The following is a 16,363-nucleotide window of genomic DNA, read 5'->3' as shown; positions in this document are numbered from 1 at the left end:
CCATCCCAGGAGGGATGAATACCATCTCTTTTCAACAGGTCAGGTTTGCCCCAAAAACTTTTCCAATTGTCTATGAATTCTATATTATGTTGCGGACACCACCGAGACAGCCAACCGTTAAGAGAACACAATCTACTGACTATCTCATCACTCCTGCGAACAGGAAGGGGGCCCAGTAGCACCTCAATGCAGTACACAAGATCCGAGGGGAGGAGTCGGATCTTATATAAGGGGTGGAGATTGGTAGGTTTAGGGGTGGAGATGGGTAGGTTTAGGGGTGGGTTTAGGGATCAGGGGGTGGAGATTGGTAGGTTTAGGTATGTAAGGTGGGAGGAGTTGGATTTTATCCGACTCCTCCCCCCGGATTTTATGCTCTGCAGTGAGGACCATCTCAGGGGGCCAGAGCAAATTACAGTCCTTGACATCGTACTTGCAAGTTCACACACCTCTTTAAAATTAATTTTGGTGATCTCCGACTGGCGGAGTCGAACATCATTAGTGCCGACATGAATAATGATCTTAGAGAATTTACGATTAGCATTAGCCAGCACTTTTAAATTTGCTTTGATGTCAGGCGCTCTGGCTCCCGGCAAACATGTGACTATGGTGGTTGGTGTCTCTATCTTCACGTTCCGTGTAATAGAATCGCCAATAACTAGGGCACAATCATTCTCAGTGGGTGTTTCACTGAGCGGGGCAAATCGATTTGTTATGATAATCGGAACGGAAGAGTGGTTTTTAGATCCGCGACTAGAGCGATCCCTCACTGTCACCCATTTGCCCGGCTGCACAGGCACTACTTCAGCCAGAACCGACTCATGTAAAGTGTTCACTATGCTATGCGCATCCAAAACATCTGAAGCTCTAGCACTCTTACTATCCTCAATTAAAGTTTGGATGCGTGTTTCTAATTCTGAAATCTTCTCTGTCAACCTAACTGTCTCCTTACATTTATCACATATAAATCCTATATTGCCGACAGAGAAGCCTATGCTAAACATGTGACATGAAGTGCAGGTGACAATAACAGGACAAGACATTACTCACCGTGTTTGTTGATTGATTCTTACTCACCTGAGCTTTTATGAACTCAAAGGCGCGGACGCGCGAGAGATAAATAAATAAATAAAAATAGCTGAGCGCACGGGTGGCGTGTTCGCAGGCTAGCGAATTACTAGCGTTTTGTGCTAGTAGTACTAATAACAGAAGCTAGCGATGTCAGGTTAATCTGAGATGTTGGGTAAAATGTAGTAGTATAAACAACTAGAAATGGTAGTAAATGATGGTTCAAAACAAAGAAATACAAGGCTAAGACGGAGCTTACAGCACCGAAGCAAACAAACACACTCACAGCAGGCAGCGAGGCAGACAGGAGCAATCCGGTGTGCACAACGGTCCAAGTTATTTATTTAAGAAATGTACATACAAATCACACAGTTAGCTAATAACGTATTAATTTAAACAATGCATTAATTTAAGGCAGAAACAATGAGCTCATTGAGGCAGGGAATACATCTTAACAATTGATTAAGATATATAGAAAAAAATAGCATTGGTGCATGTTGATTCAGAGTTTGCTTCATCTGAAGTCTTCATAATACGGTTAGGATCCAAACTGGACCTGACATATTCTCTAGTTACCTCAGGATGGGCATCCCAAGATAAAACAGAGAAGCAAGTCAAAAATAATTAGCGTCACTGCTGTTCATAACATTAAGCAAAGATAATCATGTGCATTTGATCTGATATCTGGAGTATACGGTTTTGAGATGCATTATATGAGATATGCGTCTTTAATCTAGATTTAAACTGGGAGAGTGAGTCTGAGCCTTGAACATCATCAGGAAGGTGTCACGGGGACACACAGGAAAATAGGTCCAAAAGCAGTGTGATGGTAATGATTTATTAAAGCGTAATCCAATTCGTCGTCATCCAGGCAAGGTTCAAAATCCATGTTAGCGAAACAAAACAAGAAACAAAACAAGAAACAAAACAAGAAACAAAACAAGAAACAAAACAAGAAACAAAACAAGAAACAAAACAAGAAACAAAACAAGAAACAAAACAAGAACCTGACCTCAGACGTGTGGTGACAATATGATGACTCCGTGACAAATACTAACCAGACAGGGTATAAATACACAGACACTAACGATGTAATGAGGAACAGCTGCAATGATGAGTGATGAGAACAGACAAAGGATTGTGGGAAATGCAGTTCCAGAAGTAAAGGTGACAGTGAGGGAAAGAGACCTCTAGTGGACACCCGGGGAAACACAAACCAGACACTGTGACAGAAGGCTATTCCAGAGTTTAGGAGCCAAATGGGAAAACGCTCTCCCACCTTTATGGACTTAGATATTCTAGATACTATCAGAAGCACAGAGTTTTTATGATCTTAAAGAGCGTGATGGATTGTAGATAGAAGATTAGTTACAGTTTTTCTCGATTGTTTACACACATTTTCTGGTACTTGAGACACAATGACCACAACATGTAACTCATTCACCAACCCCCTGAACCAATTCTGCTAAACTACAAGCACAATTCCTGCTTTACACTCAAATTGCAGCTCTAAAACACACCTTTTTCAAAACACTACACACAATTCTCTGCTTTTGCCACAATTTTCATGCAGAAAATCTCTTGTTTTCACAAGGAACACACTGCCATTCAGATATGCACACTGACTCATCACATGGGCAAACACCCGTCACACAGTTTTACAATTAGCAATCAGAGCTTTAGCATAAAAGGGCAACAGGTGAGCTTTTCAATGGAGCAATGGATGCCAACATTGGATTTTTTTTTATTTTTACTGTAACTGTATACAGTAAATTCTTCTGTTGTTTTGTATGTAGACCACTGTATGTACAACTTTGTGTTGGTTGGGATGTACACTGTGTACATTGTTTTTGTGGGAAAAATAAAATATATTTGTTATCATGTATTTGTGTGTTCTGAGTATAAAAACAATATTCTCAAATATTTTACAACACACTTATGTATGTACTGTCTGTAGTAAGTGTAACACTGAACAAAAAAAAAAGGCCTAAGTCATTATAATGAAAGGAGAAGTGTTTTGCATTCATCATAGTGTTTTACATTGAGCACATCAGTGTTTAACTGGTTCTTATAAATGTCTATTCATATGATGGTTTGTGTGTGTCATTTGAAAACAAAATACCATTTTGAGAAGAAATAACATTGTTTTGAATGTAAAGTTTCCTTTTGCAGGAGAATTGAGGGGTTTTGCCCATTGTGTGTGTTATTTTGGATTTGTGTGTAGAGTTCTGAGAATATGAGGCATGCTTTCAGAAAATGTGTGTAAACAATCGAGAAAACCTGTAAATATCAGGAGCTGAACCATTTAGGCCCTTATAGGTCAGTAGAAAATACTTTATAATTGATACAGAACTTAATAGATAACCAGTGTAAAGATGATAAAATTGGTGTTGTATGATCATATTTTCTTGACCTGGAATCACCACACTTAAAGGATGTACACCCAGATTTTTTTACTCTATTGCAAATAAACAAACCACAGATATGACACAAAAATATTTTGTTTAATAGCTTAACATTCTGGCTTCATGAAACATACCTCAATCAAATGGTATTGATTTTTATTAATGGAATCACTCAATGTTAAGGAAAAAGCCTTGCCTACGGGGCATTTGAGGTGAGCAGCGCCTCTGTTTCATGACAAACTCCATCCAGAAGAGGGCGCTGTCTAATGGAGTTGATGGAGTGGAGGAGGCTGTTTCTGCATGTTTGTTCTGTAGGATGGCTCTGTAAGCTCTGTTTCAGAAAAGATATCCTCACTGACAGCACTTAAGGACAGTATCTTTGCAGCCCTTCTCTTTTAGTTGAGATTGTAATATTGCTTTAAAAAAGTGTCAGTCCAACCACTTTAACATCATGATAAATGGCTTCCTAAACTCAATAGGTTCCTCCATGAGCTACAAATACTCTAATGTCTGGATACTAGCGTTTGGAGGAGGGTCTCCATGTTCCTTTCAATGGAAACACCAGCACTTTTCCACAGACAACTGGCACAAACATGTTATATTAAAAATATTAAAGAAAGACACGAGATCTGATCACTGTCCCATTATTAGCTACAGGAAGGATGATATTCCTATTCTTTAATTATCATATAATAAATAATCAGTAATATCACTAAAATAATATTTCACCAGCCATTATGCATGAAAAAAATGAACAGCGTAACTTACCGTTGGTCTGTATAACACAATGATATTTCTTTGCAGTGTTGAAATTATGTTTTTATTCAAAATAAATGCTTCTGATCTCCATACTATACTGTGTGTTTAAAATTCTCTGGGAAAATGTGCAAGTTCTGCATGTGAATGTTCTTGCTGTGAGAGAGTTCATCAACTTTGACATCTTTCTTCATGATGTGTTCATGTTTTAGTGTTTTTTCTCTTTTTATTCATTCTAAATACAGCTACTGTCCTCTTTCTCATCTTAGATCCCTTATATTTACACATCACTTTCTTACTGTTTATTTCATGTCATTTTACAGCCATCCTGTAACTTAAAAAAATTGAGTAAACCCGTTGCCTTAAAATAATTAAGTAAATAAACTTCAGAAATGTGGAATTGTCAAGTTCACATAACTTATTTTTTCAATTAAGCATTGAGTTTATTACTTAATAATTTTAAGGCAACAGGTTTACTCATTTTTTTTAAGTAAGTGAACTGAACACTTTTTACAGTAATATATTGTGCCAAAGGAACAAATGTGGCCGTGGAGTCATGCTGGTCACAAAAAAAAACACAGAATCAGTCACAGGAACTCATTGTTGGATTACTTCCTGAACTACCCAACCCATTTCCACTAATATACTTGATATGTATACACCAGTTTACAGTGTTGTCGTCCAGAGTAAATGAAGAGTGCATGATCATGATGTTGTTAAAAAACTGGAAATCTTTATTAGAAAATGAGAATATCACTACAAATTTTGGTCTGAAACTAAACTAAAATTTCAATATCACCATATGTTATACAAGCTTGTTGATAAACAAATGAACAATAATAATATGACAATTTAATGGCAGCTTCCCATTGTGACAACATGCCCCATTGTATTTTTATATTTTAGTTTATTTGTACTTAGTGCAAATAGCAGCTGCCAATAAAAACATAATATATAAAAACATAAAATGACATACATGAATTATAATAAAATGATTATATGACTAAATTAATAAATGATGTAAACTGAATAATAATAATAATAATAATGAAAATATGAATAAATGATAAATCTAATGACAACTACATAAATGATAAATGATTATAAATGATTATGAAATTAAATATAAAACAAAGTGTTAGGGAATTTACAGTTAAAGACTAGAACCAGATATGATTAATGAAGACCAGGAGTTAGAAGTGCAGTCAATATAAGACAAGAGTCAGAATTATAATAAATTGAAGATATTTTTTTACTGAAGATAGTTTGCAGTTTCATCAGGCAGAAATCAGCTTCAAGACTCACAAGGAGTTCGTAGGCCGTTCGAGAACACACTCCTTCAAAAGAAAAGGAAACATCACCTATGTATGCTTGCTTTCTTAAAGTAAAACACAGGTTGATATTGAAAACCCTTCGATCCTTCAGAGAAACGCTGAAATGAAGCAGGCCTTCCTCTTAACATGCTCTCTGTGTGGAAGATGTAGCTAAAACAAATCAACAGCTAATATATTAATTATTTTATGTCTATCATTAAAGAGTAAACATGCATGAAAATATGAAAATATGCATGCGAATAGAACCATGTCATAGACGATGAATTACAGCTTTCACATGCACATGTTGACTCATGTTATCTATAAGACCTTCTGTAGCCCCGCCCGTTTTCAGCAGTGCGCTCTGGTCTGTATTTCCACAGCGATCTTAAAGGGGTCATATAATGCCATTTTTGTACAAGCTAATATGATTCTTTAGGGTCTAAATTAAAAGTTTTTAATATACTTTAATTAAAAATTCTCATTAGTATTGTAAGAAAACACTAATTTTACCTGGTCAAAAACAGCTCTGTTTTCAGCACGCCGTTTAAGTGCATGTGTCTTTAAATGATAATGAGCTTTGCTCCCCCCGCCCCTCTGTCCTGTGCGGACACTGTTTGTAATAATAACACAATAACCATAACGCGTTGTCCATTATAAACGTGGGATTATGAATTATATTGAGAACATTGTACATAGAAAACATGACGTAATGTGAAGCGTGCAAGCGATTTGCAAAGATTAATATAAATATTAATATAAAGGTTAATAAAACGGTACACTCACTTCAGTTCTTCTGGAGGTTCAGCAGGAGCACGAATAGTTGGTACCGATCCTTTTTTCAGGAGCAGCTTCTTAGCAAAACCAGCTTTACTGACCCTTGTGTGTAAAGCAGTCTGGTGTGTGAAATGATTCGCGCAAACATGACAGCATTGACGTTGATCGTGGGGAATATTCCCTTCGAAAACAAAACTCAGCCACTGCGTCTTCAGCGGTTCGGATTTAGGAACATCATCAAAATGATGCTGTGTTCCTTATTACTCCCAAGAACAGAACACCACAATCGCTTAGACGCCATTCTGCTCATAGACAGTGCTCCAGCGTATCAACAATGACGCGCGGACTATGATTGACAGATCGCTCACGAGCGAGGGCGGGTCTGTGTTGAAACGCTGCTGTCAATCAACAATCGTGGGAGGGGCGTCGATTTTGTGACCTCACACAGTCGAACGGCTTGATTTGAGAGAGGGGAAAACATATAAGAAGATTAAAAAAAAACCACTGGATGGATTTTTATCATTTTATGATGGTTGTGTACAGGCACTGCCAACACACATTTCAGAACAATCAACTTGTAAAAGTGCATGTACCATTATATGACCCCTTTAAGAATTTATGAATGAACTGCCCATTTTAAAATCTTCCCGGTCTGACATATGTTAAGACATCTGTTTTAAACATCACAATGCTCGCGATAACTCGTTAACTCTACAATAAGTAAATCCCCTTCACCAGCTAATTACTCTTCCACAGCGATGCCATAGAGATATACTGAACTACCGCTAAAACGGAAGTTCAAAGACAATATTCTAAAGATGGCGGCGCACCTGTGTCTCTGGCGCATACGGTCTACAGGACTGAACTCTTTGTTTTAGTATTAGTGTTCTTGAATGAGCGTTTGGTTTAACTTCATCTTTGTTAATGCATATTTACTGTAGATCTGGCAAATGTGACCGGTTACTCGCACGTTAAAAGACAGTTTGAAGATGGTTTAAATGAATAAACCACCCCACCCCCTCTATATTTAGATGTTACTAGAGATGCACGGATCAATCTATCACTATTTTCTCTTAGTGTAAATAGAATCTATCGCCTTTTTAAACTTAGTGCAAAGATTACATTACAGTGCTGATGTCTTTGATCTTCAAATTATCTGATGATAGCCTAAGTAAAATGAAGCCCTTTATGTTGCTTCCGTTGACTTGAACTTGCATAAATGAAACCAAATTATGGAAAATTTAGTTAAAGCTGTCAAGTTATTATTTCAAGTATAGGTTCCTTTATGTTTTATGACTTCTAGGAGGAAGAAGAGGAGAGCAGGCACAACCTGACACTTTCTGACTTTCTCAGTTTGTGTTAATTCACTTTGGGTTCAGAGTATTTTTTTTTTTTCTCATTACTTTCACACGTTTAGTACAATTATGTGGTTTTGTTTCATTAATACGGTTTATACTTTTTTTTCTTGATTTACCCTGAAAGAAGGGAATAAGTGAAATGTGACAACATATGCCCCATAGGTGGGGTATATTATAACATGACCATATTACAGAATAAAATGTTTTCTGATCTAATCAAAAAAATATACAAGACAAACTAAAATATTTTCTCAATAAAATACATCAACTTTTTTCATATAAAATAGGCCTAATGGCATTTTTATTAATTCAAAATAAAGTAATTTTTGAGTTTGACAACATACACTGCGAAACACAGCTATACAGCATAGTTCAAAACATATAATAATAATTAATAATTTCTGACTCTTAGTCTTTATTCATCTTTTCTAATGGTTTCTCAATAGAATTCATAAAAGTGTAGAATAGAATAGCATAGTTCTAATAGCGGCTCATTGTAACGCAGTGTGACAACATGCCCCGCCTGAACAACTGGGATTTAAACTCTGCGAGTGTCTTCTCCTGGTCAGATCAGCATTAAAGGACTATCTCAACTGTGAAATAACAGATATAAGATTAAAATAATAGCAGCTTGTCTCATTTTAAATAAACGCTAAATAAATGTAGTGATATCTTCCAAAGAATTTTTTTTAACTTTGGCGCATTTTTTCCCCTTTCTCTAGGCTATATTGTTGATATGGCAACTAGTAAATACACTAAGTTTAGTCATGCTAGCATGTGTGGAAGGTTTTAAATATAGGATTATGTTTTCCTTGATTGTTTTCCCTGAAGAGATATAGCCTATAGGCGTTGCTGTTGTTGCTGTTGTTGAAAATGAAAGTAAAATAGTGACGCGCTCGTTCGTTGCGTTTCACCTGAAATGCGAGTTCATGTTTTCATTAAAATCAACACATTAATAATTTGTCTCTCATATCCACTCGCAATTATTGGAATGCTACTTTTTATTACTCGATCACCCGCGGATCGTATCAGAAATGAACCCTGTGCCAACCACCTCCAGTCTCCCGTTATTCACAAACACACAACATGCACTTTCTAAGCTGTTTTAAAAGAATAAGCTTGAATTTTATTATTATTATTTTGTTTACCTCACATCGGCAGACCTTTATTGTTGTCTTTTCTAAGTCTTCTGTTTTCTAATTCAAGGTCTTGAATTCTTGCTCTCAGATCTTCAATTTCTTCCTCACTGTCATGAAACTCCTGCAGCTGATCTGGAAACCTGTCACAGAATCTTTGCAATTCCTCCAGACTTCCAGAGACATTGATCACATCCCGAACCTGCTGGTAAACATGTCTGATACTCCACTGAGCGAAGAGGTTTAGATGTCCATCTCTGAACATTTGCATCCACTGGCAGCCATTCGTGGGTCTGAAGAGCAGAACATGCAGACGGCCTCGTCTATAAACCCTGAAGAGAACATCTGGATGTTTGTTCAGCTGGGTGTCTCTGTGTCTCTTTTGTTCCATTTCAGTCATGCTTCCAACATTTAGTCCTTCATACATGTCTCTGACCGCTGCCATTTCTTCTACTTTTCCCTTACGACATTTGTTCTTCTCCATTACAAGACAGATTCTTTCACAATGACAAGTCAGGGAAGAAGGCAGGAACTTGCTCAGCGGAAACCCAGCACAGATTTGCCAAGATGAAAATGAATCAACATGTTCATGTTTTCCAGAAGGGTTTAGTCACGTGACTAACAGTATCTCCGTTCGCAGTGAACAAAGTACAAACCTCAAAACACAAAGCTCAAAGTGTCAATATATCAGATTTTGTGGATGTAGCAACATTATAGTCAAAGGTGTTTAGACAGGAGAACAGAGAAGAGAGAACAGAGGGTGGGATCAGGAAAAACTAAAAAGAGGAAATGGGCAAAATGAATCACATTTGTGTTCATGCGTCTCTATAGCACGCATTGTGTTTGTCTTGCAATTTATACGCGAAATGAGTTTTTACGTGCATATGATACGCCCTTTATTGCGTGTAGTAGGCTACACACGCACCCCACACCACTACTAAACCTACCCTTTTTTTATGCAAACTGCCTGTTTGGGTAACACTTTATATTACGACCCGCAAACAACTGCGTAAGTAAACCGAAACTACGGTGTACGTTTCTGTAATTATAGTGTACTTCCGTGTAGGTATAAGGGAACAATATGTTAAGTTTTGGGTAATAAAGGGGTAACAAGCAGATATACAACCTGCAAAGAACTTCGTAAGTAAACCGAAATTACGGTGTATGTTTCTGTAATTATAGTGTACCTCCGTGTAGGTATAAGGGAACAATATGTTAAGTTTTGGGTAATAAAGGTGTACAACCAGTGGCGGCTGGTGCTAAAAAATGTTGGGGGGGCACAACAAACTGAATTTTTAATTCAGGACTGAATGTAGGCTTATTGTTAAATAACAATTTAACAGTGATAATAATGTAGCTATCATTAGCCTAAAGTTTAGCTAAAACTTCAGCCGGTAGGGTTGGGAAATAGCCAATTGCCAAATAAATCTGAATTTTTGGGCTAAATGGCGATGTATGGTATAATCTGAGTATTTAATTATTATTTTTCTATTTGAATAAAAAAAACCTGTATTTAATTTTTTTTTTTATATATATATTTAATATTCTGATCGATATTGTCCTACAAACAATGTTTATATTGAAGGTTATAAAAACAAACATAGTGTAACCTTGCTGTCTATCTGCAGTCTATCCAAAAAAGGGGTCAAATCACATTACATTCTAACATTGCAACATTACAATCTAAAAACAAAATAATGTTTTTTTAAAGAAGTAGTTCAATTTAATAAACCAAAAAAAAAAAAAAAAGAAGCTAATATCATGAAAATACACATGTAGGTTTGAAATTCTCTAGCACATTTATGTTCACCAACAACAACAAATATTCAACAACAAATGTTTTAGCTAAATATATTTATAATTTAGTGCTAATGTATATTTTAGTCAGAATAATTGCGCTCCTATTCTATTGCGCTCCGTCTGTTCGGCGCGCATGCACGCGGGGGCGCTCGTTCACGGAAGTATAGCTTGCAGAAAGCTCGCCCGCTCATGACAGCAAACTGGACTTTCTAACATTTACAGATGGAGAATATGTCCGTGAAATGTAAGTTATGCACTGAGGAAATTATTGGATGTCACTTCAGCTTATGGCTAAATACTAATAGAGGTACATTTGTTTCCACCAATCGCTGCACAAGTTAAGGTTACGTATGATGACGAAAGCACGTTAGTGCGAGCCCTCCCGGAACCCATAGAGAATGCATTGCAGTGCCTGCAGTTCGAAAAAAAAAATCTTTGAATGTAAGTCTATGGGAAGACTCTGGGCGATTCTCAGCCAGAGTGAAATCGCCCAAAAAGAGGTGGTACTCCACAGAACGTGACTCGGCGCTGATTGGACTATATCCAGAGGCAGAACAACAGTGAGTGACTGCTAGCGTAACTCTGTGGTTGAATGAGATAGTGATTGAAAGTCCCTTTCACACTTTGGTGGTGCGTCGCCCGATCGTCCTAATGAAGAAACCGCCGCTGTGTACAACCAGATATACAAGCAAATTATTTATAATGTAATTATTTTAAAACTAACAGGTACCTATTCTGTTAATATATTCCAGGCAAAAATTGTACGTCTGTTGTATATAAAAGTTTTTATCACATTTCTGGCAAAATATGTTCTTGTGCAATGTAGTTACAGGGTAATTTTGACATCTGTGGGTTGTAAATTAAACTTTTTGGCAATGCTATTTATTGGCTTTTCTTACTAAACTACTTAACGTTAAGCCAAAAAAAAAAAATTGTTTTTGCTATGTTTTTAATTTAAAACGTACCATGTAGTACTTAGTACTACTACTTACCTTATCACATTGTATTGCAATGACACTTAAATGTCAGGGCAAATATACTGTGTAATTAAATTTTGTTTTGTTTTGTTTTTTTAATAAGAGTACCTTTCTCTGTAATTACTGTGCAAATAGTGTTGTTTCGTATTGTTACATATTAAGTAGTGTTTGTTACCCATTTCAACTGTGTAGTTACAGGGTAAGTGTAACTCCTGCGGGCTGTAAATTAAAGTGGAGCTTGTTACCCCCTTGTTCTGTGTATTTACAGGGTAAGTGTAACTCCTGCGGGCTGTAAATTAAAGTGCCACTTGTTACCCCCTTGTTCTGTGTAGTTACAGGGTAAGTGTAACTCCTGCGGGCTGTAAATTAAAGTGGAGCTTGTTACCCCCTTGTTCTGTGTATTTACAGGGTAAGTGTAACTCCTGCGGCCTGTAAATTAAAGTGGAGCTTGTTACCCCCTTGTTCTGTGTATTTACAGGGTAAGTGTAACTCCTGCGGGCTGTAAATTAAAGTGGAGCTTGTTACCCCCTTGTTCTGTGTATTTACAGGGTAAGTGTAACTCCTGCGGGCTGTAAATTAAAGTGGAGCTTGTTACCCCCTTGTTCTGTGTATTTACAGGGTAAGTGTAACTCCTGCGGGCTGTAAATTAAAGTGGAGCTTGTTACCCCCTTGTTCTGTGTAGTTACAGGGTAAGTGTAACTCCTGCGGGCTGTAAATTAAAGTGGAGCTTGTTACCCCCTTGTTCTGTGTAGTTACAGGGTAAGTGTAACTCCTGCGGGCTTTAAATTAAAGTGGAGCTTGTTACCCCCTTGTTCTGTGTATTTACAGGGTAAGTGTAACTCCTGCGGGCTGTAAATTAAAGTGGAGCTTGTTACCCCCTTGTTCTGTGTAGTTACAGGGTAAGTGTAACTCCTGCGGGCTGTAAATTAAAGTGGAGCTTGTTACCCCCTTGTTCTGTGTATTTACAGGGTAAGTGTAACTCCTGCGGGCTGTAAATTAAAGTGGAGCTTGTTACCCCCTTGTTCTGTGTATTTACAGGGTAAGTGTAACTCCTGCGGGCTGTAAATTAAAGTGGAGCTTGTTACCCCCTTGTTCTGTGTATTTACAGGGTAAGTGTAACTCCTGCGGGCTGTAAATTAAAGTGGAGCTTGTTACCCCCTTGTTCTGTGTAGTTACAGGGTAAGTGTAACTCCTGCGGGCTGTAAATTAAAGTGGAGCTTGTTACCCCCTTGTTCTGTGTATTTACAGGGTAAGTGTAACTCCTGCGGGCTGTAAATTAAAGTGGAGCTTGTTACCCCCTTGTTCTGTGTATTTACAGGGTAAGTGTAACTCCTGCGGGCTGTAAATTAAAGTGGAGCTTGTTACCCCCTTGTTCTGTGTATTTACAGGGTAAGTGTAACTCCTGCGGGCTGTAAATTAAAGTGGAGCTTGTTACCCCCTTGTTCTGTGTAGTTACAGGGTAAGTGTAACTCCTGCGGGCTGTAAATTAAAGTGGAGCTTGTTACCCCCTTGTTCTGTGTAGTTACAGGGTAAGTGTAACTCCTGCGGGCTGTAAATTAAAGTGGAGCTTGTTACCCCCTTGTTCTGTGTAGTTACAGGGTAAGTGCAGTAAATATACAATAAAGTATACAATTTAATTTCTGACTTTTATTTTACAAAAAAATGTCAAAACACTTTTTCATCTTAATAAAACATTATCTTTTCTACAGTATACTCAAACAACAAAGTAACACATTATACCCCCCCCCCCCCCTTATTTGCGTCCCTTGCTTTTCTTCTTCTTTCTTTTCTTGCTCTTCTTTTTCTTAACTTCCACTGGGGACTCTGAAGTTGAGGAGTTGATGGAGTCCCATTGGTCTTGCTGCACTGCAAAAATATGAATATACAGTATATACATGCTCTTAGCAAGCTACACCTTCAATTTTAAGTTGTCGAACAATCCTCCACTCTAAACATTTTGTGCCACCTGATATTACTGTAGTAACTGTAATTTTGAAGAAAACACATTTTGGTGAAGTTTAAGTCAGATCATGGGGGGGGGTTGTGATATTTTATAGTGATAATGACTGTAGTGCAGCAGAAAATGTTTTTTTTTAAAGGCATAGTTGTTCTGACAGCAACACAAAAAAAAAAAAAAAAAGAGCATGAAACACAAACCTGAGGGCTGTGGCAATAGTTCAATAGTTCGGACTGAGCTGATCAACAAACGGACAGAGAACTACGTCATCACGTTGAAAGGTCACGCCTGCGCCGGCCGAAGTACCGCCCCACTGTTTACAATGCGACCGTTAGGAGGATAATTCAAATAGTATTGTTTGCGATTATATATATAGAAATAGTTTTCAGTGAATATGAATATGAATAGTATATGAATAACATTCTGATGAATATGAATAGTAGTTCAAATAGTATTGCCGGCGCAGGCGTGACCTTTCAACGTGATGACGTAGTTCCCTGTCCGTTTGTTGATCAGCTCAATCCGAACTATTGAAGGTAAAAAGTCTATAAATTATATATTTCTTTTTTTTAAATGACCTATCGTTTCGCTAGATAACAACCTCTTCTTCAGCTGTGATCGCGTACAGCCCGTTTAAACACTTAAAAGACTTTTGAAACTGCATTGATTTGGACTTAACGATGGTGACCAATGAAGTCCGTTGTAAATTTTCATTTTGGGGTGAACTAATCCTTTAACAAGTGCATTTATAATGTACAGTACCAGTGATGTTTAGTTCTTCAATTTGATGTTTTAAAAAATAGGAAAGTGGTCACAAGTACTGTATTAGCCCTGGAGTAGGGCAGGAGTAAAATTTAAACGTCTAACCTTTCTTTCTTTCTTTCTTTCTTTCTTTCTTTCTTTCTTTCTTTCTTTCTTTCTTTCTTTCTTTCTTTCTTTCTTTCTTTCTAAAATAAGATTATCACTCTTAAAGCAGAGATCACCTTGCTCAAAGATGAGTGTGATTTTTTGAAAAAGGAAACTGAAAAGATGAAGTCTGCTGTCCCATCTGCAATGGCACAGAGATATAGGCTACTGTTACTATAGTGCCACAGCCCTCATGTTTGTGTTTCATGCTTTTTTGTTTTTTTGTTGCTGTCAGAACAACTATGCCTTTTTTAAAAAACATTTTCTGCTGCACTACAGTCATTATCACCATAAAATATCACAACCCCCCCATGATCTGCCTCAAACTTCACCAAAATGTGTTTTCTTCAAAATTACAGTTACTACAGTAATATCAGGTGGCACAAAATGTTTTAGAGTGGAGGATTGTTCGACAACTTAAAATTGAAGGTGTAGCTTGCTAAGAGCATGTATACATATTCATATTTTTGCAGTGCAGCAAGTCCAATGGGACTCCATCAACTCCTCAACTTCAGAGTCCCCAGTGGAAGTTAAGAAAAAGAAGAGCAAGATAAGAAAGAAGAAGGGGGGGGGGGGGGGGGGGGGGGTATAATGTGTTACTTTGTTGTTTGAGTATACTGTAGAAAAGAAAATGTTTTATTAAGATGAAAAAGTGTTTTGAAATGTTTTTGTAAAATAAAAGTCAGAAATTAAATTGGATCCTTTATTGTATATTTACTGCACTTACCCTGTAACTACACAGAACAAGGGGGTAACAAGCTCCACTTTAATTTACAGCCCGCAGGAGTTACACTTACCCTGTAACTACACAGAACAAGGGGGTAACAAGCTCCACTTTAATTTACAGCCCGCAGGAGTTACACTTACCCTGTAATTACACAGAACAAGGGGGTAACAAGCTCCACTTTAATTTACAGCCCGCAGGAGTTACACTTACCCTGTAAATACACAGAACAAGGGGGTAACAAGCTCCACTTTAATTTACAGCCCGCAGGAGTTACACTTACCCTGTAAATACACAGAACAAGGGGGTAACAAGCTCCACTTTAATTTACAGCCCGCAGGAGTTACACTTACCCTGTAACTACACAGAACAAGGGGGTAACAAGCTCCACTTTAATTTACAGCCCGCAGGAGTTACACTTACCCTGTAATTACACAGAACAAGGGGGTAACAAGCGCCACTTTAATTTACAGCCCGCAGGAGTTACACTTACCCTGTAAATACACAGAACAAGGGGGTAACAAGCGCCACTTTAATTTACAGCCCGCAGGAGTTACACTTACCCTGTAACTACACAGAACAAGGGGGTAACAAGCTCCACTTTAATTTACAGCCCGCAGGAGATACACTTACCCTGTAACTACACAGAACAAGGGGGTAACAAGCTCCACTCTAATTTACAGCCCGCAGGAGTTACACTTACCCTGTAACTACACAGAACAAGGGGGTAACAAGCGCCACTTTAATTTACAGCCCGCAGGAGTTACACTTACCCTGTAACTACACAGAACAAGGGGGTAACAAGCTCCACTTTAATTTACAGCCCGCAGGAGTTACACTTACCCTGTAACTACACAGAACAAGGGGGTAACAAGCTCCACTTTAATTTACAGCCCGCAGGAGTTACACTTACCCTGTAACTACACAGAACAAGGGGGTAACAAGCGCCACTTTAATTTACAGCCCGCAGGAGTTACACTTACCCTGTAACTACACAGAACAAGGGGGTAACAAGCTCCACTTTAATTTACAGCCCGCAGGAGTTACACTTACCCTGTAACTACACAGAACAAGGGGGTAACAAGCTCCACTTTAATTTACAGCCCGCAGGAGTTACACTTACCCTGTAACTACACAGAACAAGGGGGTAACAAGCTCCACTTTAATTTACAGCCCGCAGGAGTTACAC

The 16,363-nt window shown here is 37.9% G+C and overlaps 1 protein-coding gene across 4 annotated transcripts in view; it reads right to left on the bottom strand.

Annotated features, from left to right (window-relative positions):
• LOC311290897 (uncharacterized protein) overlaps nucleotides 1-11,830 on the bottom strand; it is an 88,128-nt gene extending 76,298 nt beyond the window's left edge. For 3 of the 4 annotated variants that reach the window (XR_014627469.1, XR_014627470.1, XM_084409640.1), the window contains exon 1: nucleotides 8,823-11,830. The gene's annotated coding sequence lies outside the window, so the exon portion shown is untranslated. Of the gene's footprint in view, nucleotides 1-4,937; nucleotides 5,564-8,822 lie in introns of those variants that run through there. The other variant, XR_014627471.1, reaches the window with a different exon arrangement.
• Between the last annotated feature and the right edge of the window lie 4,533 nt (nucleotides 11,831-16,363).

The sequence above is a fragment of the Rutilus rutilus genome (genome assembly GCF_951802725.1).
Source record: "Rutilus rutilus genome assembly, chromosome: 5".
NCBI lineage: Eukaryota > Metazoa > Chordata > Actinopteri > Cypriniformes > Leuciscidae > Rutilus > Rutilus rutilus.
Note: the sequence above shows the minus strand (reverse complement) of the source record. Positions and strands in the feature narration are given on the sequence as shown.